Below are 26703 nucleotides of genomic sequence, written 5' to 3' on the forward strand. Positions count from 1 at the left end.
TGGCTGTTGGTGTCTTCCCAGCTGGGAATGAACATTTATGTTATCAGAGAACTGAACATCTTGGCCCCTCGTGTGTGAGCCCCATTGTCTGACAAGGGCTGTGGTGCAGGGTGCTGTACCAATGGTGTTTATTGCTGTTTGGGTAACAGGAAGAAACCTGGTACTTTTGTACTGTTCAAACACTCATCCTATTCATGGCCACTGTTTATGCCAGAGGAAAATGTTCTCACAGAGAAACCAATAATTTAGCAAATATTTGAGCAGGAGGTTGAATAGTTTCTATTGGTGTCTTTATTAGTGATCTCTATTTCTGAATACAATGCGACTCTGTTATAAAAGTGTTCTCTACTACAGATTTGGTTTAGTGCAAGCCAAATCTTGTTCCCCATGTACAGAGTAAAATCTTTATCACCACAAGACAAAAAGCCTAATATGTGGAATTCTTGTTCCTGACTTCTAGGATAATAGAAAGAACTGCAATAATATATATCTATATATTTTTATATATGCATATATATATACAGCGCTCATTTTAGAAGATGAACAAAGTGAATAAAATAAAACATGAGATGTCATTGTAGATATTTTAGAAAGTGTACAAGTGCTACCATTCATTATCATTAAACCTACAAAGTTTTCCGAATTAGTGAATTGGGTAGATCGAAGAGAGTTTTTAGACTGAGGAATATCTAGAGGTTTATGAGCTACTGACTCATCTTTCCAACTTTTGATTAGAACAAACCAGCACAACTGAGGAAGACCCAATTTTCTGAAATGTTACTTGTGGCATTTAGTGGGTTAAAAGTCCTCAAAGTCAAGTGTGTAGAAATAATTTTATTTATCTATAAATTGACTTAAGTTTTATTTCTAGCCTGCATTCTTCTTGGTTGTGCATATGTTCTGGGAGGGCCTAGCTCTGGCCAACTCTTCAAGAGCATAGCGGCATCTGGTCCTCAGATCATCTTTTCATGCAGGCATCCCCTGAAATATCCTTGGTCCTACTGACCTTTCATCATTGTTCCATGCAGATCCATGCTGGGTTGTCCTATGTTCCCAAATGCAAAGCCATGGGGCATTCAGCAATCTCTTAGATCCTACCAAGTCCCTCTAGGGGGCACAGGAGTCATTCAACTGCTGCTGGGTCATGCTGAGCTGTGGAAAGCTCCCTGAGCCTGCCTGAGGTCAACCCACCTCAGTGCTCACCCTCATCTGCAGAGGAGACCTTTTCAGTCATAAACCACTTGGGGATGTGAAGGTACTATGAGGCTCCCTAAGGCCTGAACTCTTTAGATTCTGTTGCTCCACCTGCACTAGACCCAGGATGCCTGGAGGTCTAGGGCTTTCTTTTCCTATGCACACTGTGGATCTGTATCTTCTCTGGTCTTGCTCCTTCCCTGGGGCTATGCCAAAGAAGAAAGCATAGGTTCCTCTAATCTCAGAAACCACACGCCTATTCTGGGGCCTTGCTCCTATTCTTCCCAAAGTTTGGCCTTCAGTAGGGGACAAGGCATAGGATTTATCTTTCTCAGGGATAGGCAGTGTCTTCATAGCTCTCCTCTCCTTCTCTCAGCCAGAGGTCTTGTCCAGAACCCTAAGAATTGGGAAAACTTTGTTCTTATGCACTAAATATTCTCCCAGATATACTGTCTAATTTTTGAAACCCCAAAGCCAAGAATTGACTCATTTGCTCTCTGCTTTCTGTTGTGTTATCAATTCCTAGAGATCTAACTGATTAAAAGGGAAATGGTCAGGGGTTACAAGAAATAAGGAGAAAAAAAACCATAGTTTTCTCTTTTAAACAATTTCTTTTCACCATAGTAACTGTTTTTATTGGTTTTGTTGGCATAGCCACCATTGTTTCAGGAGCCATAGGGCACTCAGAACTATGAGAATGATGTATGGATTGCACTAGCCTTGCTCTTTTTCTTCCATTGGAAGAATACTTAAGCAAAGTACAGTGAAAAACTTGGATCATTAGACCAGACAGAGGTATTTTAAAAATATTATCTTGGGTCAATAGCCTATCTACCTTAGTAGTCACTTTTAACAGGTGTACCCAGGATCATATTATAAATATAATTTCTTTCCATGACCTCAAAAAATGAAAGCATCATCTCTAACATCCTTCACAATTTATCACTAAATTCATTCATGAATTTATTTTCTTTTGAAACAAGTTTATATGTCTTATTTATCTATTACTTGAGGCTAACATATTCCAAATTCTTATTGTTATACAAAGTTGAATTTTATTTCCATTTTAGTAAGCTTCAAGATTTACCTTCAGTATGAAGGAATTAGGGAAATAATCCCCTCATTATAATATCTGTAGGAACTGATCATCCCCTTGTCTATTTTTGTGGTTTGGATTTTCTAAGTTTCTGTTATGTTTTTTTATGAAGTATGGATGAAATATAATTCATAATGAGTAGATATTTCAGTACCCTTTCAAATAAAGCCAAAACCAAAATAGATAGATCATTTTGTTTCTAGGAGGATAAAGGACTACACCACACACACACACACACACACACACACACACACACAGGTTGTGTTGATTCTAAAATACCTTCCTAGACATGGTCTGAATCTACATGTTGTGAGAACCACTTGGGCAATTTTTGTGACAATCCTTAGTTGAGAGTTTAAAGTACATCTGTGGCTTTTCTGTTTACTCCCACAACTCTGAGATCATGCGGGGTGTTGTAGAAAGACAATGGGATTTGGACCCAGGGGCCTGAGTTCCAATAAGCTCTCCATCCTTACTGTCTGTGTGATCTGGGAAAATATTTCACTTCTCTGAGTTCTAATTTCTGAGGTATAAAAAAAAACAATAATAATACTTAGCTCTCAGGTTTGGTGGTAAAGAATTCTGTGCTGAGTAAAATGTAAACATTAATTGGTGGTGTTATCTGTATTATATTGAAGTCATTGACTTTTGGGGGTAGCCATGGAAAACCAATCCCTTCACCCCTGCTCTAAATGAAGAGTTTCTTTCCACCTAGGTAATATCAAATTGGGTTGGATTTAATGACATATGTTAGTGACACAGAACAGTATCCTCAGTTGCAGAGATCAGGCTGGGTAGTTGGAAGATTTTTACAAGAACCCATGTATGGCTACTGGACTCACAGGAGTTCCACTAATTCATCCACTCACTGGTACATTTATTGAGCACAAACTAAGTACCAAGCATTGCACTAAGCACTGAGGAATAAATCTGAATAAGATACGGTCCTTGCTTTCATGGTCTAGTTGGAGGTGAAGGTGAACAGAAATATAAACATATAATTATAAAAATACACGTTCCACATTAGAGGTATGTCTGAAGAATGAAGCACAGAGGAAGGAACTACAAATTCTGCCTGGGGGCCATGAGGACAAGTTTCACAAACAGTCATCTCAGCTCTTTTGACCAAAGAAGATTGAAAAATGGCATGGGTGTGGTTGTGTGCATGTGTGTGTGATGGGGTTTCAATGTACACTCATTTGTAAAAATAAAATTGACCATATATGATCCCATTTCTATAAAATGCAGTGAGTGCCTCTGATCTCCTAAATCCTTTACACCTTCCCTTTTCCAGAAGATGTATTCATTTTTTTTTAACGGGCCATATACTCTTAGAAAGGATTCATCAAGTTGATTAATGGACAGGCTATTTAATGTATTCAGAGGAATAATATGTCAGTAACTTCAATTCCGTTTTTGACATGAATTAATCATTTCCCCCCTTGAGTTCCTCTCCCACATAGTTCAGTTCTCTCCACCCATTCTGGTAAAGATTTTACATCAGTGGTTATCTGAGACTGAGGCAGATTATCTCTGAGTTAGTTTGTCTCTCCAAAGTATCTAAAGGGGACTCAAAATTTCAGAAAGCAAAACGCATACATTCTCATGTAAAAGATGTGAGAAGGAGAACAAACTGGGATGAGCTGATAACTTAGACATCTCCTTGCTATGCTGAACAATTAGTGGTTACCCAATGGCTTTAGGACTAGTCTTAAATAGTTTTCACACCTCAATTTCCCGAAGTTCTCTGAAATGAAAACTACCAAAGCAGATTTCTTAGCAGTTAACTCTTTCTGGAATCTATATGAAACACCAAAAGTGGGTTCTAAGAAGTGTATCAGGAATCAAATAAAAACATCTAAATTCACAAATATATTTTTATAAAAATTTCAATTTAATACTCATCTTTTAAAAGTGCAGGAGGATGTAGTAAGCTAAGAATTGCATCCTGAATGCCACAAGCAAATTTATTTTTTAAGAGTATAAAAAAAGAAGACACACAGATATTCAGAAACAGATGAACCAAAAAAAAAAAAAAAAAAGCCTAATGACTCAACGTTAACTTAACAGTGGGTTGACTTGGTTTTAGTTCCATGCATGGGCAAAGGTTCAAGTTGGATCTCATTTTATTCAAACTGGTTTTCCCACCATCTTTAGTTACATCGTGACAGAACTCCCACTACTATGCCTCAAATACCAAACACTTTGCCAATACTTTTATTGGATTAAAGAAAAGAGATCTCAAGTAAACATGTTTTGATACCCCCAAAGAGCACGAATATCTTTTTTGCTTAGTGCCCCTTGTTTCTTTTTTTTTTCTAGATTCTTTCACCACACCTCTCTGCTGCCAGCTATTTTTGTAGAGAAGGAATCTGTAAAAGGCAAATGCACTCTGTTCATTGCCCAGTCAACCTCCAACAAGGCCCAAGCCTGTTTAGCTGCAAATACAGTATCATTATTTTGCACAAAACTTCTAGCCACTGTCCGTTAAAGTGGACTGCAGTTCTTAAAATTTGCATAATCCAAGGAATGCCTCAGTTTATTTGTCATAAAAAGAAAGAAAAATGGCTTCATCTCATCTAAGAGCCCTAAGATATTTTACAAAGGTTACTGGATCCAGCAGGTGGTATTGCTGATAGATTAAAGCCACAAACTGCTCTGATCTCCACAGTAATGACATGTATGACATTCCACGAGGTTTGGCAAACTGCATAAAGCAAACTGGGGTTGTTCCTATTTTCTTAGGCCTATGGGCTCAGTTTTTGATTAGCAAAAGTCCACTTTCAGAGAAAAACGTAAATGTGCGTATTTCCAAAATACTTTGGAAAATATTTACTTTTGCCTCCAGAGTGCCTTAAAGGCACTTCCATTCCCACCTCCGTCACCTACTTCTGTGCTCAGTGTGAACCATTTCTTCAAAATGAGAGGACTTAGATTCTCTTTTCCATTCCATAACATCAATTGACCTGAACAAATCATGTTTTTTTCTTCTCTCAACAGTAGCTTACCTCCCCCAGGATGCCTTCAAACAGTTACTTAAAAGGTTTGCATGGTTGGATTGGTCTCAGCCTAGAATAATTTAAGAGTCAATGGTAAAGGGCACAGGAATAAAGAGAGCCCCGGGCAGCTGGCACACTTGATTGAAAAGGAGTCCTACTTTAGGCCAGAAATTACTGTTTATGCTTGGCATACAATAGGTACTACAGTAAATTATTAGCAATGTGTCTTATTTAAGACCAAAGGCCAGATCATAATCACAAAAACGTGAAGAGATTTTTAAAAAGAACATGGAATACTTTAGATCTTTTTGATAGTTTATCACCAAGTACTATACTGAATAAAGTGAATCCAGTAAAGAAAACATGAGACATCAGGTTCAATCAATGGTTGGTTATAATTATGTTCTGTGTGTGGCCTTGGAAAGCAAAGAATAGGATTTTGCCAGTAGCATGTCATTTCCTGCCCATTTATGCCCAGAAGGCCAAATGGGTTTGTACATTGGTGGAAGAATACAAAAGTTTGGTCTAATAATAAGCTTTAGTTTGAGAATGGGGACCAATTATATGAAGCAGTTTCCTTCTAAATAAGCATTCTGGAGATTATTACATCACTTAAAAGTGCAGTACTGCAATGTGTTTAGTTTCATATTGATGAATTCTGCCAGAAATCTGGAAGGGTTGCACAGTGCTCCTATTGGGCTCTCTATGACCTATAGCTGGTCTCAGCTTCAGTTCTTATCTTGATTAATGGCCACAATGACACATGGATATTAGTTGTCTCTATATTCAATATATAGGATTATACCTTTTGTTAGTTTAACGTACCAGAAAGATACCATGGAAAGGTTATATGGTGGGTGTGCGTAGGAGGCAGAGAGGTGGGAGGAAGGGAGTATTCCCTAGTAAAGCCAGTTTGCACCTTAAGTACATAAGAAAACCATCTAAAAAATATTCTGACCATTACTTTATCTCTGACCGTTGATTATAGAGTTTTCATCTTCAAGAAATGTGGATGTGCTTACATGGCAATCAGAATGACAGAGTCATCATTATGTCTACCAATCACATTGTCTTACAATATGACCTTTGTTAATCAGATTGTTAAAAGTAGTATTCAGAGCGGTAATTCAGAAATTGTTCTTATCTCTCTCATAAAAGGAGATAGAACCAAAAATGCTACAATGCCAGTGAATCTTCAAGGAAATATTGGAGCGTGTTCTATTGATGCTTTTATAAAGGAAACAAAAGCAGACTATATTGTAGTTGAATAGAAGAAAGGTATTCTAATAAAAAATGTCAATGAATGTCAAGGAATGACATTTCTAATAAGAAATGTCAAATGTCAAGGAATATAATAAACAATAAAGCAGTGTAATTATTTAATGAGATAAATTTATAAAGTAATATAGAAAGCAATTATTAAAAATTTTTAGTAAATAAAAATCTACTTGAAAGCTTTTGAAATTGATTTTATCATAGCACATAAGAATGTTGGAAAAGGAAGGAGTAAATATCAATAGTCAGTAAAAATATGTGAAGAGGTTAACATAGGCATATTCCATTTTCTTTCTCAGCATGAAAGAATCAAAGTAATTGCAATAATTTACCGACAATGCAAAGCTTTGAAATTCAAGTTGCTAACAAATCCAGAGAAATTCTTTCTATATTATCCATATTATGAAAGGTTGAAAACTGAGTTGGTCATTTGAAATGACTTAGATATTTAACACCAAATATCTAGGACTGGATGGATACACAGATAAGAACTAAAATTATGCCATTGCATTCATAGGAAAGGTGATTCTGAGTCTCCTTCACTTACTAACATGTATATTCAGGTTTTCTTATTTCTAGATAAATTAATATAAAAAGAGGATTCTACTCCGTATTTTTCAGATTGAAGAAAAAAGGAACATAGGAGTATGGATGAACAATTAGTTTTATCCTTGCTAGTTATTATCTTTCTTTTCACTTAGTCAAGTATTTTTAAGTCATATGGAAATTATTGAACTAACATGATCTGAAATAAAAACATCACCACATACATGGCTAAAAAGGAAAGGCACAGGTGAAAAATGTATCTGTCAAAAAAACATTTCAATAAAATCAAGGGCGAAGGTTAACATGACTAAAGGTCAGACTAACCCTCTGGAACCATGGAGACTGCTTAATTGATTTGGAAGACTGTAATTGTATTTACTTGTCTTTTGTTGGAACCATTCCTAAGCCATTCTACAGGGGTAAATTTAGCATTGTCAAGGAAAGAAACCTCAGCACCTTTCTTAGGGTAGTGGCCTGTTAGAGATAGCCTTTGAGCTTTCTTTATGCCCAAAACCATAGTGATGGTTATTGCATCCCAGGTATTGATTGTGATCTTAGAAATGTAAGAAAAATACCCAAAACCTCTCACCTGTAGCCAAAACCTCTCTACCTGCTTTCTGAGTGCAATATCTTAGCTACTGTACAGTGGGAAAATGGGACATCTTTCTAGATGGACTCTTTTTTTTTTACGATTTATTTATCGGGGTGCCTGGGTGTTTCAATCAGTTAAGCATCTGCCTTAAGCTCAGGTCATGATCACAGGGTCCTGGGGTAGAGCCCCACGCTGGGCTCTCTGCTCAGTGGGGAGTCTGCTTCTTCCTCTGCCTCAGCCCCTCCCCCCTACTTGTGCACGTGCTCTCTCTCTCTCTCTCTGTCAAATAAATAAAATCTTAAAAAGATTTACTTATTTGAGAGAGAGAGAGAGCACATGAGTGGGGGGAGTGGCAGAGGGAGAGAGAGAATCTCAAGCAGACTCTCCACTGAGGGCAGAGCTGAATGTAGGGCTCCATCTCACAACCCCAAGATCACATGACCTGAGCCGAAATCAAGAGTGGAAGGCTTGACTGAGCCACCCAGGGGCCCCAAGAGGTACTCTGTGATACCATATTCCAGAGCACAAAGTCAGGAAGTTAAAAGCCAGGTATTTTTATGTTTCTTCACATACATGGAAAGGAACACAAACTTTGGTTGATAGATTTTCTGACATTCCCTGTTGCTTGTGAAACAGGACCCCAAAAAATGAATTGGACATTTTTTCTTTAGCTCTATGCCTGTGGTGTCCAATATGGTAGCCATTAGCCACACGTGGCTATTTAAATCTAAGTTACTTAAACTTGTAAAATTAAAAATTCAGTTCCTCAGTTGTACCAGCCATATTTTAAACATGCTCACTAGTCACATATAGTAATGCACATCACATTGAATAAGAAAGTTATAGAATATTTCTATCATTGAAAAAGTTCTACTGGACAGTATTGCTCTACAGTATAAATGATTATTTCTAAAGTCTTACATTTGCATCAAGCAAACTCATCAGTAGGTTTGTACCACCATTTTTACTTTATAGGCAAAAAAGCTGTGATTCCAAGAGGTTAAATGACTTGTCAAGGTGACACAGTGAGTGGGGATTTGCAAAAAGCTGAGACTCACCTAATTTTAAACAGGGACATCTGACTTCTATCAAGTGTACTTTCACAGCAACTTCACACTCAAAACAGGTGAGTTCCCCCAAATAATTGAAATTCCCCACTGAAGATTTCTTTTTTCTTTCTTTTTTCTTTTTTTTTTTTTTTAGATTTCATTTATTTGACAGAGAGGGAAAGAGAGAGAGAGAACACAAGCAGGGGTGCAGCAGGCAGAGGGAGAGGGAGAAGCAGGCTCCCCGCTGAGCAAGGAGCCTGATGTGGGACTCAACATGACCTGAGCCGAAGGCAGATGCTTAACCAACTGAGCCACCCAGGTGCCCCCCCACTTAAGATTTCTTACACAAGATTGTCAAAGGTAAAGGGAGACTATCCTGTGGTTATAGAAATGCATCACATTTCCTTCTCCTTGCTTCTAAATAATGTTGAACTTTACCCCCTGTGTCTTATTTCATATTTTGGATCTTTCCAATTCATGGTCACCAATCCCTAATTTTTCACTTTAATTTATCTTAATAAATATTTTACCCTGATGTTTTAGTCCCATCTCTGGATCTAACATTTCCATATGATGTTCCATCATATGGAAAAACTTTGAGCCACAGACTTGCAGATTTCTTTCACTCGTAGACTCTAAAGGCGGTCTATGACTGTGGCTGGGGAAAATGGATGCTAATGTCCAGGATCACCTGGCTCAGATTCTGATCTTGCAAGTACTATAGGCAATGAGCAAACCATAAAGTTATAAACATAGATCTTGTGATAGGCCACTGAAGGCTCATTAGCAGTTTGGATTTCTGATGACCAATATGATCACAAAAGTCAACACTGTTAAAAAAAATGGGCAGCAACAAATAGTATAAATGATTTGAATATATTATCTCTATTTTGCCAACTTCTTCATGGTCACAGTTAACACATGTATACTTAATAAAGATATCACTCACCCTAAAAATGTACAATTTTAGGTAAATTTTCTCAGTGACCCAAACTTCTTTATTCTTCCTGATTTTCTATTTGTTTTATCAGTTATTGAGACATTGGTGTCCAAATCTCTGACTATATTGTGGATTTGTCTATTTCTTTTTATAGTTCTATTGGTTTTGCTTCATGTATTTTGAAGGTCTGTTATTAAATGCATAAATGTTTGCAACTCAGTTAATCAGCTATGTCCTGATTAATTGAAACCTTGATCATAATAAAATGAATTTAATTATCCTTGGTAATATTATTTGTTCTCAAATATACTTTTGTGATATTAATATAGTCACTCTAGCTTTTTTTTTGGACTAGTTTAGGCGGGCATACCTTTTTCCATCCTTCAAATTTTGACTTAACTTGTTTCTTTATATTTAACCAGCTTGGGTTTTGCTTTTTATCCATTATGACACTTGATGCTTTTTAGCTGGTATGTTTAGACTATTTAGATTCAATGCTATTATTGATATAGTTGAATTTAAATATACCATCTTGTTCTTACTTTGTTATCTAAACTTTTACTTATTTCTCACATATATTTTTCCCCATGTATTTTTTTTTTCATCTAAAGTAACTGCTATTAAAACTTCCCTGGAACCTTTGTGTGTGTGTATTTTATTCTGTGCCATGTTATTACATGTATAGATTTGTGTGACCACCACTGCAATGAAGATAAAGAAGAGTTTCATCTCAAGGATGCCTCATGCTACCTTTCTACAGCCCCAGCCACCTCTCCAACCTCTGTCAACCATTAATCTAGTCTCCATGTTTATAATTTTGTCATTTCAAGAAAGTCATCCTACGTGAAATAATACAGTGTGCAACCTTTTGAGATCGGCATTTTCACTCAGCATAATTCTCTTGAGATTATTTTAGGTTTTTCCCGTATCAGTAGTTCATTCCTTTTAATGCTGACTAGGATTCATGGCATATATGTACCACAGTTTGTTTAACTGTTCTCCCAGTGAAAGATTATTTGGGTTGTGTCCAGAAGAACAAAAACAACAGATTTTTCTCTGCTAAAGATGCTGTGAAGGGAATAAAAAGAAAAGCTACAGACTCGGGAAATATTTGCAAACCACTTATCCAGCAAAGGACTTGCATTTAAAATATATAAAGAACTCTCATAAGCCAACTGTAAAAAACAAACAATTAGAAAATGGTCCAAAGACATGAAGAGACATTTCACTGAAGAAGGTATTCAGAGGCAAATGAATATATAAAAATATATTCAGCATCATTAGTCATTAGGGAAATACAAATTAAAACCATAATGAGATATCACTATACATCTAACAGAACGGCTAAAATAAAAAATGGTAATAATACCAAATGCTGGTGAGGATGTGGAGAAACTGGACCATCTATTCATCACTGATGGGATTGCAAAATGGTACAGCTAGTCTGGAAAGGTTATGCCAGTTATTTACAAAGAAAGACATGTGCTTACCATATGACCTAGCAATAAAAGCTTTGGCTTTTATTCCAGAGAAATAAAAATTTAAGTTCACACAAAAACCTATATGTGAATGTTGATAGCTCTTTATTCATGATAGAGAAAAATAAAGGGAGTTTTTAAAGGGTATAAATTCAAAGGACAAAAAAGCACTTTTGAGATCTAACTAAGGAAGTTTATTTGGGTGTACCTTGAGTTTTGGTTTAGAAAAATATATTTATGTTGCATGCAATCATTTCTGTGAATAGATATATTATCGCAAGCCATCCTCGGTTCTAGGAATATTTTTGCTACTCACTTTACCAACACGCTAGGCATCACAATGCAAATATTCAAGGTCAGAGATTGTTTTGTAATAATATTGTTCCCATGATACCAGTACATCCAAGTAGTGCCGAAGTAATAATTAAAATATACAAAGCCAGAAACTAATGTCTAAAAAATTGTTCCAAACGTCAATATATAAAATTGTAAGTGAATAATTTGGTGTCATATAGACCATATTTTTTTCTGTTTTGATGAGAATTTTACAAACTGTGACTTATAAGATTTCTTGTATTTATAGAACATAGAACAAAGTCTTCATATAGTATCAACTCTGTCTGTGTGGAAAGTCACATGTTTTGTGCATCCTGACTAAAAGAAAAAGAAAAAAAGCTTAACCATGCTAGAGAAAAGGTTGAAATACTGTTCTATTTTCTCCAAAGAAAGTGTTGTTACAAAATTGTTCTCATATAAAGAGACAAAGTGTATCTAGTCAGAAAAATTATGGGAGAAAAATATTATAGAGTTGCATCAAGCCACTAATCAATAAAAGTATTCTGTCTTTTAAAATTTTGTGATATCTGTAGTATTTTTAAAAATTTGTTACTTTTAGGTCTTATTTTCTGATTCAAAATAAATATTCACTTTCAAATCAAATTTTGTATTCATAATTTTATCTTCATTTTCTTAAAGAGTATATTCAAAACTGTACAAACTTTGGTACAATTTTTTACAAAATTGAAACCTAGATCTGTCCCAAAAGAAGAGAAGAGGAGAGGATCAGGAATGAAATTTGGAAGCTGGAAAGCAGATGGATGAGTAACTTAGCCAACCAGCAAGGGCCCATGTAAACAGTAAGGGTTCTTAAAGCTTAAGCTAAAACCTAAGCTAGTGGTAGTAGAAGCATAGAAGCATATATAGAACCTCAGAAAGGCTCAGATAATCCAAACACAGAGGAGCATATCAGGATGAAACCAGGAAGACCAAGTAAAATCTGCTTAAGAACTAAGTGTTCATAACATTATATAATCACTGAATATTAATTTTATGAGCAATTATTACATTCCCTCAATTCATTGAGAAAAAGAGGAAACTACATATGTATGAGCAGTGAGATAGGGGTGTAAGCGAGTTAAGTTTTCATCATCCATAGTACTCGATTAATGAAGCTATCTAAATTGGAAAAATCAAGAAAGAAAAGCATAAACATTTTATTTAAAAATATAGAAGGAAATATCAAAAAAGTTATGAAAGGGTTGAAAATGGTTTTGTCTCAGGAACAGAGTAAGAGATAGAGAGGGAAAGGGACATGGAGGTAGTATTTTTTTGTTAAAAGCTTTGTCCAAACATTTAAATTTAAAATTAAAATTTGTGAATGTGCTTGCCTTTGCATTTCATTTGCTATGCCTTGGAGTTCTTCCTATAGCAGTACATACAGGTATGTTTATTTTTTCTTAATGACTGCAGAATCATCTATTTTATTGCTATAATGTAATTTACTTAACCAAGCTTATATTGATGGACTTTTTTTTTTTTAGATTATTTATATTTATTTATTTGACAGAGAGAGACAGAGCGAGAGAGGGAACACAAGCAGGGGGAGTGAGAGAGGGAGAAGCAGGCTTCCCGCTGAGCAGGGAGCCCGATGTGGGGCTTGATCCCAGGACCCTGGGATCATGACCCGAGCCGAAGGCAGACACTTAACGAGCCACCCAGGCACTCCATATTGATGGACATTTAATTTGGAGTCAGATCTTTTAAATTACAAAGCCTTAGGGGGAAATCTCTCATGGCATATTTTTGCTTATAAACATATAGGATAAATTCCTAGCAGTGTATTTTTTAAAATTATTTGAAAGAGGGTTTTGTTTTATCTTTTGCATTTTTACAAAGTAACCTTTTTAGACTCGTTTCTTAAAAAAATGTGGATATAGTACAGAGAGTTTTCATATACTCGTTATTAATATCTTACATTAGTATGGTACATTTTAAATTAGTGAACCAATATTGATAAATTTTTATTAACTAAACTGCAAGCTTTATTCAGACTTTTTCAGTTTTTAACTCATGTCATTTTTCTAATTCAGGATCCCATTCAGGATACCACATTAAATTTAGTCATCGTGTCTTCTTAGGCTTCCCTTGGCTGCAACATTGTCCCAGACTTTCCTTGTTTTTGGTGACATTGGCAGTCTTGAGAAATAGTGGCTAGGTATTTTGTAGAATGGCCCTCAAACGGGATTTTTCTCTTGGTTAGGATGGAGTTATGTCTTTTTGGAAGGAAAACCACGAAGGGAAAGTGTCATTTTCACCACATTATATCAACGGTGCATGCAATCAACATGGCTTCTCACTGTTGATGCTAACCTTGAAGCTCTATTTGTCAGATTACTCCACTGTAAAATTATACTTATTTTTTCACCCCTTTTCTACTACCCTTTTAACATTTCTTGCAAGGAAGGTCTGCTGTCAGTGAATCCTCCCAGTTTTTGCCTGTAAAAAACAAACAAAAAACAAACAAAAAAAACTTTATTGCTTCTTGACTTTTGAAAGGTAATTTCACTGGACATAGAATTCTAGGCAGGTTTTTAGTTGTTGTTGTCATTGTTCAACATTTTAAGTATTTCAATCTCTCTCTTGTAGTTTGCATTGGTTCTGAGGAGAAGTCCACAGTAACACTTCTTCTTCCTCTGTAGATAAGATGATTCTTTTTTACTCTGACTTTTCTCAAGAACTTCTCTTTGGTTTTGATTTTTCTGCTGTTTGAATATGCTATTCCCAAGTGTGTGTTTTTTGGTATTTGTACTGCTTGGTGTTTTCTGAGCTTCCTAGATCTGTGGCTTAGTGTTGGCTATTAATTTTGGAAAATTATTGGCCATTATTACTTCAAATCTTTCTTCTGACCCATTCTTTCTTCCCCTTTCTAGTATTCTAATTATGTGTATGTTATACTTTTCGAAATTATCCTACAGTTCTTGGATGTTATGTTTTGTTTTTCTCTTTCATTTGTTTATTTGCATTTCAGTTTGGGACATTCTATTGACTTAATGTTAATCTCATTGGTTCTTCTCTCAGACATTTCCAGTCTACTGATAAGTCTCTCAAAGGCAATCTTTATTTCTACTACCACATTTTTTGGTGGTTGTTTTTTGGGGATTTTGTTTTTTAGCACCTAATATTTATTTTTCTTAGACTTTACAACTCTCCAGTTAATTATCCATCTCCTCTTGCATACTTTTCTATATTCCCTCAAATATTAATCATAGTTTTTTTAAATTCCCTGTCAGATCATTCTAACATCTGTGTTGCATTCAAGTCTGGTTCTGATGTTTGCTTTGTCTCTCCAGAATGTGTTTTTTCTTGTATTTGGCTTGTCTTATAATTTTTTGTTGGAAGCTATACATGTTATATTGGGTAAAAGGAACTGAGGTAAATGGGCCTCTAGAGTGAGGTTTTATGTTAATTTGCTGGGAGTGGATCTCTGTTTAATGTTTGAAGTAGCAATAGGTGACAGTGGCCTTGCATTCCTCAAGTTTCTTTGTTTTTGACTCCCCTCCTGAGTTTTGTCACTCTTAACTACTCCCCTTGGAGAGAATTTACATCTTTCAGCTCTAAGTCTGCAACCCCAACCAGTATCTCTTTCTCAGGCTAGACCATAGTCAGCCTCTAGCAATTTGTCAAAGTTGCCATCTAAGTGTTTCTACCGGTTTGGCTCCACAGGCATCTGCTTCTGGTAAGCAGATCTCAACTTTGACTCTCTGGATTCCAGATTTGGGGGTGCCAATTTGTCCTGTGACTTCAGTTCTCTGATGAGTCCAAGAAAAGTCATCGATTTTCAGTTTGTTCAGTTTTATGTTGTTGTAAGAATAGGAGTGACCCAGAACTGAAATTGGAAGTGTCCTAGCAGCAGAGATACTTTGATAAATATTGGCAAGTTGTCCTCCAAAAATTTTTCACCAGCTTATGTTTCCATGATAATGTGTGCAATGACTTCAATATATTCTTATTTTTAAATATCTTGATATCCACACTTGCTAATATTTGACCTTGAGACTGAGATGAACTTTAAAAGAGAGTAGATATTAGAGAAAATCTTAAAGAGAACTTATTTTCAAAATGCAAATGTATTTTTGTTATGTATTTACATGTCATTACATTTTATTATAATGGTGGTAGCTGTCTATTTTGATTTCCAAAGGGACTTATTAGCTTGACCTAAAGAAAGAGGAAGTTGGGATGGGGTACATTGGATTCTAATAAGAATTCCTCCAGTTATGCTCTTTTTTAATTAAAAGAAATTAATAGTCAGGAACACTGATTTTGCTGAGAAATTGGTAGATTTGCATGCATTTGGATTAACACATACAAAATGTATCAGAATTTTTTATAAGTTAGGAATCAAAATTGAATTTTCTGACCTTGGTCTGGCTCTAGGAGGGAGCATAGCTCAATCTATTATTTGCGTGCAGCTGACTTCTACACTAATCCTTGATAGTTTCAAACCCTGCCTCTTCTTTCTTTTTTAAAACAAAAATATTCTGTTAGAATTTCTCTTAGTTTCCTTGATTATTGCCAGGAAAGTAATGAGTGCTTTCCCCCTATCTCTCCTTCCATGTAGAGATGATGAAGCAGAATGAGTAGATTTTTTTTTCTTTTTTCCACACGAATGTTATTTTTCCGTAAATGCTTTTTCTGTAACTGGAAAATACACTTCAAAATCCAGTAAATGCTTTTTTAGTCAGCAAAGAGCAAAATCCTAGCAAGCCAATGATCTTTCTGTTGGACATAACTCTTCAATCATTATTTTACCTCGCTGAAAAATTTATCCTGAAAATAGTTAACCTTTAGTGTTAGGTAGAACGGATGAAAAGAAAGGTCTGATATTTCAGGGCCAAAATGCAAAAAAGAAAGAAAAGAAAAAAAAAAAAAAGTCAAAGAATTTTGAATGATCAAGCCATCTTAATTCAAGCTTATTTTACGTCCAAAGTAAAAGACATGGAGACTGTTTTAAATGGGTTATTTAATTATTGTGAAGAAGCACAGTGTCATTTCTTCACTTGCTGATATAAATGTCTATTCATGGTAAATAAATTCTATACTCTAAGGAATGTTAAAATGCTCTTCATCCCTGTAAACAATATGCTATGTAAGGGAAATGAAATATGAAACAAAGCCAAAACTCTTATTGCAGCTTTGTTTTGTTAACTTCTGTGTTCATAAGATATTGTCAGTCGTGATGAAATGTAGGACTTTACTAAATGTTATCATTTAATGACATGGAGTATGAAAAAATAAAACAAGTCACACTTGATGTTTTGGTTGGGACAAACTGAAAAAGTTATTTCCACATTTATATGACAACATTGCTATAAGCAGTGTTGCAAACTGGCCAATATTCAAGTTTTTAAAAAAAATAATTCAGGTTCTACCCCCTCTGACCATAGACGTATATGTATCTCGTAGTTTAAAGCATCACAAAACAAAAGTTAAAGCTTTCATCTGGATACTGATCTCATTCTTTTAGACACTGTATTTTACCAAAAGCAATTTTCGGGCCTAAGGATTTGAAGTAAATGTGAATTATTTTTAAGAGATTATGCAGCCAGGGGCACCTGGGTGGCTCCGTCGTTAAGCGTCTGCCTTCGGTTCAGGTCATGATCCCAGGGTCCTGGGATGGAGCCCCGCATCGGGCTCCCTGCTTGGCGGGAAGCCTGCTTCTCCCTCTCCCACTCCCCCTGCTTGTGTTCCTGCTCTCGCTAACTCTCTCTCTGTCAAATAAATAAACAAATAATCTTAAAAAGAGAGAGAGAGAGAGATTTTGCAGCCAATAAAAGTGAATTTAATTACCCAAATGAAAACTTACTATATGAACATAAGGCCTTTCACTCCCAAATCCCTCTGCTTCTGTTTTAACAGAGTTTCTGAGTGGGAGAATGTTCTGAAATCGCCCACTTTACAGCTCACTTTCTAAACCAGAAGCCCAGGATTAGAGGGATTTTATCCATGTACAGATAAGCAACAGTAGTTAAAATATCTTCTACATTTAGCCAGAATCACCTTTGTTCTGTTGTCCTTCCTCAAGTCAAAAAGAAGTTTCTCAAAAGGTTCTCATGCTACTAAATGTTATACTTCAGTTTTTGTTTATCCCATCAAGACTGTGGCACCTAGAATTTATGTGTCTTCTCTTTTTCTTGACTTGAATAGAAAATATCATTCCAGAGAGAGCTCTCAATCCTAAACACTTAAAAAAATCTTTTGTATCATGAGAAAAATAATACTAGGAATAATGGTGCCATTTAGATGTACAGTCCTGCCAAATGAACTCTAACCCGAAGTTTATCAAGAGGCATATTGATGAGAATCTGTCAATTTCATGATAATTTGGGGGCTGACATTTTGTTGGTGAATTTATAGACTAAAGATTAACTACTTTCAATAAGTGATACATTAACTCTTTATATGTGAGCAGACTAGGAACAAGGGTAGGGAATGAGAAGAAACAGGGAAAGAGAAGTGAGAAAAATAGCTGATTTTTTACTCTTGGGAAGATGGGCATTTCATATTGACAATCCACTCTCAGATGCAGTAGTGAGGAGGTATCTGAAGTAACAACCAACCCATGTAGCAGAAAAGGTCTGCTGCCTTCTCAAGTACATGTGTAGTAATTACCAACTCTTTCTGGAGACCCATTGCCTCTCCTCTTTTTTCTTGAGCAGTCTGACTGCATTTCAGTTCCTCCAAGGATGGGTCACTGTTCAGAACTAATTGTTTCTTTTGCCCCCCCCCCCCTTTTTTTTACTGTTTTTCCCTTTTTGAACTCCTGTAGTGGCATACTGTAACAGTCTGAACCTAGAGAAGCCTATACAGTTCAGCAGTCTGTGCGTTGAAAATACATCATTCCTAGCCTGTTTGATGCTATCAAATATAACATTGTCTGGTGTAATGAAATAGGGTTCAGTGTAGAATAATGAGCTCCAGTGTAAGAAAGCAAGGGGTTATGTCCCATCTCTACCACTTTATAGGTGAATGTCCTTAGCAAAGTATGTTTATTCGCTGAGTCCTTATTTTGTCATTGGCAAGTGAGTGTAATAATAGCACTTGCTTCATAGGTTTTAAGTCATTATTACATGAGCTTCTGCCTCAATAGTGCTTAGCATAGAGCATGGGATATTAACAGACACTCAATGAATGTTACTGCACAAAAGAGGTTGAAGAAAAAACATTGCAAATCTAACTAGAAGGTAATTGAGTACAGTACCCACGCCTTGTTTAAAGCAATTCCTTGGAGATGTGGTGAAGTGTTTAAGATTAGTTGATACACATCTTAGAACTCAAGTGTCGAGTGTGCAGCTTTCTGGATTCAAGCCACAGACTGGAGGGCACAGAACAGTGGCTGACTCTGATTCTAACAGCTGACAGAGTCTAACCATAATCCATTAGGCCTAAGGCATCAGATAAACTTGTGGTATTCTTAACATCAGTCATTATTAATTAATTTAAATATTAAAGCAGGGGTGCATCCCGAGGGGAGTTCCTGCCATTCAAGGAAGGGCTTATGGCTTTTATCAAACAAGGTCCAAAAACAGATGATCCATTTTGTGAAGCTCTTCCTTACAGGTTGACTTAATGAAACAGAACTTTCAAAAACTTCCCTTCTAGAATTATTGAGATTTGGCCTTTTAACTACACATCATGACTCAGAAAAAGAAAGAAAGGAAAAAAAAAAAGGCTAAAGAATCAATAATTACTTTCTAGCCAATTACTCCTTGCTAATTTCGAGTGGACTTGTGTTTCTATAATAAAGTATGACTTGGAATTTAAAAGATGTATGATGCTATGTAATATAAATATTGCTCTAGTTATTAGGCTCAGTGCCCCAGTTTTGTCCTCTAGTTGTATGACATAGTCGTGGAGGGGTCACAGTAGGTTAGTCATTTTTCATAGCAGTAGTTCATTCATTTGTTATTTTTTATTTGCTTTGGGTTACTCAACAATGCTGTTTCCCAGTCTTTGACATTTATTCCTGCGGGTCAGCAGATGGCATAAAAAGAAATTAAGTACTAAATTGTAAACTGACTCTTTGTTATGCAGTCTGGTGGAAATTTTGATAGAAAAGCGGCGGTTAAAAACAACTGTTTAAAATAAAGTTTGTGAATGATGCATGGTTTCCAATAATCTATTCCTTCCTTTTTCTCCTGTACCACTGATTATCAAGATTTCAATAACTATAAATAAACTCTCCAGATGCAGAGGCTAAAACTGCCAATCAAAATTCTCTGCAGTCTTTTATGAGTTCCTGGCTGAGTGCCTTCCTATTTTTTCCTGGTAGGAAATGGGTCCAGCATGCCTTATGCTGGATACTTCAATATTAACTCTTTCCTCAGGATCTTCTACTTGAACATCTACAAAGTCATAAATGCTAGCTAGCTGACATATACAAAAAAGCTATATTGATACCATTGCCAAGAAATTTCTTTAAAGCGAGTCACATTCCAAGGCAGTGTTTGCCAAAATGGTGCCATTGAAATTCAAAGGAAGTAAAAGACACACTCTTTAAATACCTCTGTGATTCCTATGAAAAGCCCTTCAGTGTCCTAGTGTCTTTTAGTTTGTTTTTAAGTAGGCTCCATACCGGGCTTGAATTCAGGATCCTGAGATCAAGACCTGAGCTGAGATCAAGAGTCAGATGCTTAACCAATTGAACCCTCCAAGTGCCCCCAGTAGCTGAGTGTCTTATACCCCACATTGAAGTATCCAAGGGTAACATTTAACCTAGTCCCTCTTGCACTGTCCTTTCCATCTTGCTCCCTTGTTGACAGGAGAGCCCTCTGGGCTTGAACTTTGCTTACCCGAAATGCAAGGTAGACAGTGGACGAGCTACATGGATCATTGTTACAGGATCTTGAGTGAGTGAGGTTAAATTCATAATAGTCATTAGGATGTTAGCTCAAATCATTTCAATCTTTATTTTTAATATAATAAAAAGTTTTTGACTCAGGCAGCTAAATGATTTCTCCAGGTGCGGTTCCCTGCCATTGGTTAGTCTTACTGCCTTAGTTTCTATGAGGTTGAGTTATAAATTGCACTGGTATTAGTCTTATTGCCTTGTTTCTATGAGGCTGAGTTATAAATCGGGGAAGGCTTTGCTAATCCCAGAAGGCTTTCTGAAATAGTTTTGTAGTCAAAATAAGAAACAATTATTGGGAAGAAGCAGTTTCTTTAGACAATAGTTAGGAATATTGGTCCATTGCTCCCGGGGCTGGCTTCATGAGCATACAAATCTATAGGGGCCCACCGGAGGACCTCAAGCTTGGTTTATGCACTGCTACTGCTGATGAGGGAGCAGAAGGCTAGCTGAGGACAAAGCACAAGCTGACACCTCGCAACCTCCCCGCACCCAACAATCCCGGATGGGATTTGCGTGACATTCTTCCAGGAAGCATCCAACTATCTTAATGTTAATGCATTGCTAGAGGGAAAAACAACCTTTAACTTGACAATGGCAAGGACTCCAGTATCCTGTGAGTCTTCTTTAACATATGAAAATCCTTTTGAAACCTCCCTTTTCTTTACCTCACCCAACTCCCAAGTATATAATCAGCCACCGCTCACAACCCCGGTGCGGCCGCTCTCTCTGCCCACGGCTCCTGTCCCCATGCTTTAATCAAACCACCATTTTGCACCAAAGACGTCTAAAGAATTCTTTCTTGGTCGTCGGCTCCAGACCTGACCCCACCAAACCTCACCTATATTCCAAAACCACATTACTGCCATCTTAGGATTCTTAATAATTTTATCCTTGAACTCATGGTTTTAAGTGAAGTGAAATAGGGCAATGGAACGAACACGTATTTGAACAGATAAGATACATACGATGTGCATGATGGCTGTGATTCCTTGTTGCCCCGTTCTCCTATAATGGTCACAGTGACCCCTGAGCACAGCACTCAGGTGGACCCATGATGCACAGGAGTTCACTGTGACGTGAAGCAAATCAAGGCAATATTATTAGGTTTATGACTAAGTGGGAGAAGGGCAGTCTGACAACCCTGAGAGGCCCCTTTTTCTTTTTGAAAGGGAACTTGCTTCATAAGCAGATAAAAGATAATGGAGTTCTAAGAAACACAAAACAACTAAGGAACTCTGTCATATCTTTCCTTACTCATGTTACTTCCCTGTATTAGCCAATCACATATGCTAGAAATCATGATCCAAAGGAAAGGGAGTGATCCATGGTTACCTTTTCTGTTAGTCTTTCTTTCCCCACCCGTAAGTTGAAGGTAGTGTTAATAGAATGTACTTGCATAGGAAGTGGAAATAAAAACAGTTGAGTCAGTATTCTGCAGCATCTCTGCCCTTCTGATAGGAATAAAATACATATGCAATGTATGAGCTATAAAATGCAAATTGTGTGATTTTGATGATGCTACATACGAGTTAAAGGACTTTGTTTAAGACTAGCATGTATCAATATAAAAATGAGTGGTAAAACTCATGCTTATAAGTTAAATTTTTATTTTTTTCTTTATTTATAATGCATTAAGTAAAAATAAAAAAGACACCATGACAAGTCAAGAGAAAGACTGGAAGAAAGGGAAAAGTGTTAATTTTAATACCTCTAGTAGCATGCTATTTTCTGCTTTTTGAATAAGAGGTTCTACATTTTCATTTTCTTCTGGGCCCTGCTAATGATACAGCTGGCCCTCATGGCTCCAGAGTTGTTTGGGTTTTGACCTTGCGCCCTCAGTAAGGGATGGAGTTTGGGACAAAAGAAGGGGAGGTGAGACGCTAACAACTCAAGCCCCTTGCTTCCAGAGGAGGCCCTGTGGGCCCTCCTCTTTATTGTTTTAATGGAGGTCTTTCTTGTCTTTTTGAGAATTATCTTAGTAATAGTAGGTTCTAATGGCTCCCTAACCAAAGAATGGTCCCAGTATTTCTCCTTGTTTCTGATTTTCTAAATACACAGAAGCTTAAGTGAGGTTTGCTATTGTTACTTCCTAGAGAGCAAGTTCAAATGCTTGTGTTCAATCATTTACTTTCAAAACCATTTCCTTTTCATTCCATTAATCCCATAATTTGAGGTCACTAAAAGCATTTTACACATATCCTGCGGAGTTTGATTCTCTCCCTTGCCCTTTATTCTTCTGTTCTGATTTCATTTTCATTTATTCTTAGGTGCACAGCACTGCAGTCAGGATCCAGGCCTTTGTAGATATCCTGTTGGTTGCTGCTAAAGGAAAAAAGAGAGAGAGAGAGAGAGAGAGAGTCACATTGCTAATGCTCTTTAAAATTCTCCTAGGAGGGACATCTGGGTGGCTCAGTCAGTTGAGTGTCTGATCTTGATTTGGGCTCAGGTTGTGATCTTAGGGTTATGAGATGGAGCCCACCGTTGGGCTCCACACTTAGCAGGGAGTCTTTGGGATTCTCTCTCTCGCTCTCTCTCTCAAACAAAAAGTATAAATAAATAAATAAATAAAATTCTCCTAAGAGGCCATAACCAACTGAGCAAGATGTCAATCATGCTTTATCCCCACCTTCAACTCTAGAGTCCTTTCATGACCTTTAAGTAAATCTTTTGATTTCACCATAACCTCTTTTGCCTTTTCAGTTTCTCTGATACCCAACCTCACGCTGTCTAATTCCTAGAGTCTTAGTATCAGAGAGTGCTAAGGTGTAAATTCCGTTCTGATTTCTTTCATCTGTGTCCTAACAGAAGCTTCAAAGTTTCAGGACAGACAGACTTTGTGCCTGGCCCCCACAGATGTGCCCTGCCCTTACCTGCCTTACTCTGGACAGTTCAGAAACACCAAGCTACTTGTAGTTCTTCGAAGGTGCCCTATGTCTCAGACCCCCTTACTTGCCTCATGTGAGTCTTCCTGTCTAGAATCTTCTCCTCTGTCTTCCTCACCTAGATAATTACTTTTCAAGCTCTAAGTACCATCTCTGGCACTACCCCCTCTAGAAGCCCTTCCTGTTCCTTCACAAGGTGAATTAAGAACCATAGGGCCTGTGTTAACCTGGCTGTCACTCTACTCAGCCAATACTATATTACACCAAAATCATCTAATTATATGATAGCCTTCAGACCACACTGCAATGTGTCTTTTTATTTGCTGCAAGTTCTGTAGTCCTGGGCACACAGCAGGTATTTAGCATATATATATATTTTTTTAGCCTAAAAAGTGGACTAAATTAGATGTATTCTAATCTAATATGTGATATCTTTTCTGGATATTATTTATGTGGTTCTAACCCAGAGATCACCAATATATGTGTAGAAATTATGTACATCAGTTGGGGTACCTAAGTGGCTCAGTCAGTTAAACATCTGACTCTTGATTTTGGCTCAGGTCATGTCTCAGGGTTGTGAGCTTGAGCCCCAAAACAGGCTGCACGCTGGGCATGGAGCCTGCTTAAGATTCTCTTTCTTCCTCTCCCTTTGCCCCTTTCTCCCCCCACCATCACACTCTCTTAAAAAAAATTAAATTAAAATAAACAAAATAACTTAAATGCATCAGCATTATTCTTCTAGGACTTTTAAAGTCATAGGACCTTAAAATTAGAAGGACCCCCAGAATCTCCTACTTGTTGCCAGGATCACCTTTACATAGCTTTAGTCACTCGTTATCCATTTTATTTTATCATTTAATTTAATTTAAATTTTATAACCAAAGTTGGGGGAAGAGGATGATTGAGGAAGAGAGTTTCTTGGATCCTTTCTATCCAAAGCTAATCCCTAATATAAATTCTCTTTTCCAGAGCCTATTCCAATCAGAGATGAACTACTCATATCAGACATAGGGGAAAAGTCACCAGAAACTTGGGCAAATCCTTTCATAAGAATATCCAACAGAAGACTCCACAAAATTTCCAGGTATTCGAGAGTTCTATTATTAGCTCAGCTAAGAAAAGCCTTTAGAAAACAGTTTTGCGTCCTCTTCATGGGGTTTAGTCAGAATTTTAACTTTTAAGGACTTTTTCAAATCTTTCCTTCTGGACAAAGTTAATTGCCTTTGGTTGTCATTTTCGTCTGTATCCTGCGTCACTTATAAGACTGACGTCTGTTTTTCTCAGACTAGAAGAAGTACACTGGATTCCAAGAAACAACATCCATGTTTTTCAAGTTCTCCAGTGTCACTATCTCCTTATATATCTGTCATACCTGGCTTCACACAAACACACAGACTTTAGGCTTCTGGTGGTGAGAAAAGCTCGTCTCGCTGCTCAGATTGGAGACTGATCATTTGTCCACATATCTAGGGGCCCAGCCTAAGGAAGAGGGCCTGGGCCAGAAATCTCACACGTGACTTCTTCATGTACTCATGCTAGCTTTTTATGAGGCTCAAGGGTTTCTTACCTTGTTCTCTCTGCCTAGTCCCTCTACTGCCGAGATAGACACTGCCTTCCTAACTTGGCCAGCTTATTTTGAGAGGTGAGGGAAAAAAGTATACACGGAGTCAGAAGTGCTGTAGAAATGAAAATAAGGTGTTCACTCTCCTATCCATAACGAGAGTTCATTTTTTATCTTCCTTTGCATTACAGACTGGTCAGTCCAGATGGGGTGGAGCAGAGAAGGAAGGGCCGGGAGAGATGAGAGGAGGCGTCCAGCAAGAAGAGAAGATAGACTAGCCTGTGTTGACTTGTTTCTCCATGTACTGATTTAGACCTCTTATTAATCAGAAGACTCCTGGATACAGAATGTCTTTCTCTGAAAAGAAAATGAATTGCCAAATTATAAAACTAAGACAATGAGATGGAGAGATTTCTTACCTATGATTTGACTGTGGGTTACCTCCTCCTCCCCATGTTTGTCCTTTGAGAGTCAGAATTGCTCTGAAATTTAATAGATACAATAGATAACAGAGCCCAACTGGCTTCTGGACAGTTCTATAGGGCCCATAGCACTCAGCGCCATAGTTAAGTACCACCCTGTGTGGCCTGTGGCATTGCGCCCACTGCAATAACGAAAGCAACCGATACTTCCTGCTCCTAAAGACAAAACATGCGCGTGCCTCAGGTTCGTCGGCGCGCACTTGTGTTCCTCCCTGAATGTAACTAGTGCTTCATCAGTGAGCCAGGACGGCGGAGGCGGGGATTGTTTTCTATTTTATTTTTAATGTTCCCTCTAGGCTCCAGACTCACTGGAGACATCCTGACACATAATGCTTTGCCCAGCACAATGTGATGCCCTTTACCTAGTAAAAGATGGAGTTTCATAAAGGTGCTGCCTTCCCCTCAGAACAAACAACGGAAATGCATCAGGAGAGCTCAGCTGCAGACAGAATGCACATCGTGGAGTGGGAGCCACCACGGGATTCCTCAGATGAAAGCCGATTTCAATGAACATTGTGCTTCACAGGCTGCTTCCTCTTGCTCAGTAAGAGCTGCAGAAGGAACATCCCACTTGCGTCTGCTGACACAAAAGAATGCTGTGGCTAGGAGATCTTATCAAGTCTTCCTGTGCCACAGTAACAGAGCTCCAGTTGTGTCTTATAAGAATTGCTCATTGTTTCACGGGGACGACTGGCTCCTTGGGGTGGGATCTGATGGCAGGTCAGGGAGTGGAGGTAGGTGGTACGCGGGGGGGGGGGGGGGGGGGGGGGGGGTGTCAGCCAGCCACGTGACCCAGATTGCTGGCTCTGGGGAAGTCAGCTGGAGAAGCGGGCTGCACCCAGGTCTGCTGAAGAGCTAAATCTTTAAAGTTAAAATACGCACATGCCATCTACTTACTAGTGTCTTCAACAGTGTAAAAAGAAGTGATGGTCAGGGTTTCTCCTTGGTATACGCTGTTCCTTTTCTTTTCATCTAGTCATCTAAAGCTCTTTTATTCTGGTAAAATAGAAGAGAATAAAGGAGAATTGTTTTGGAAACAGAAACGTATTCACTTAAAACCATCTCTGGACAACTTCAATGCGAAGTAAACGTTTTAGTGCGTTATGTTATGAACTCAGAAATTTGTACTTGTTTTATGAGGATGAAACTCAGGTTTAACATCATCACATTTATATTTAAGAGTACAAGTTAATAAATTGAATTAACTAAATTTGGCCAATTTGAGATGTTTTCTTTGCTTAGAAAGTTCATGGCTTTCCAGTTTAGGCCTTTTCTCTTTCCTTCCTTCCTCCCTTCCTTCCTTCCTTCCTTCCTTCCTTCCTTCCTTCCTTCCTTCCTTCCTTCCTTCCTTCCTTCCTTTCTTTCTTTCTTTCTTTCTTTCTTTCTTTCTTTCTTTCTTTCTTTCTTTCTTTCTAAAGA

At 37.4% G+C, this 26703-nt stretch overlaps 1 long non-coding RNA gene across 3 annotated transcripts in view; it reads left to right on the top strand.

Annotated features, from left to right (window-relative positions):
* LOC113927672 overlaps window positions 1-25228 on the top strand; it is a 38652-nt gene extending 13424 nt beyond the window's left edge. For 2 of the 3 annotated variants that reach the window (XR_003521711.1, XR_003521710.1), the window contains exons 2-4: window positions 8678-8828; window positions 24211-24325; window positions 24994-25228. This is a non-coding gene — a long non-coding RNA (uncharacterized LOC113927672). The remainder of the gene's footprint in view (window positions 1-8677; window positions 8829-24210; window positions 24326-24993) is intronic. The other variant, XR_003521708.1, reaches the window with a different exon arrangement.
* The last annotated feature ends 1475 nt before the right edge of the window (window positions 25229-26703 follow it).

This window comes from Zalophus californianus, chromosome 7 (genome assembly GCF_009762305.2).
Source record: "Zalophus californianus isolate mZalCal1 chromosome 7, mZalCal1.pri.v2, whole genome shotgun sequence".
Lineage (NCBI taxonomy): Eukaryota > Metazoa > Chordata > Mammalia > Carnivora > Otariidae > Zalophus > Zalophus californianus.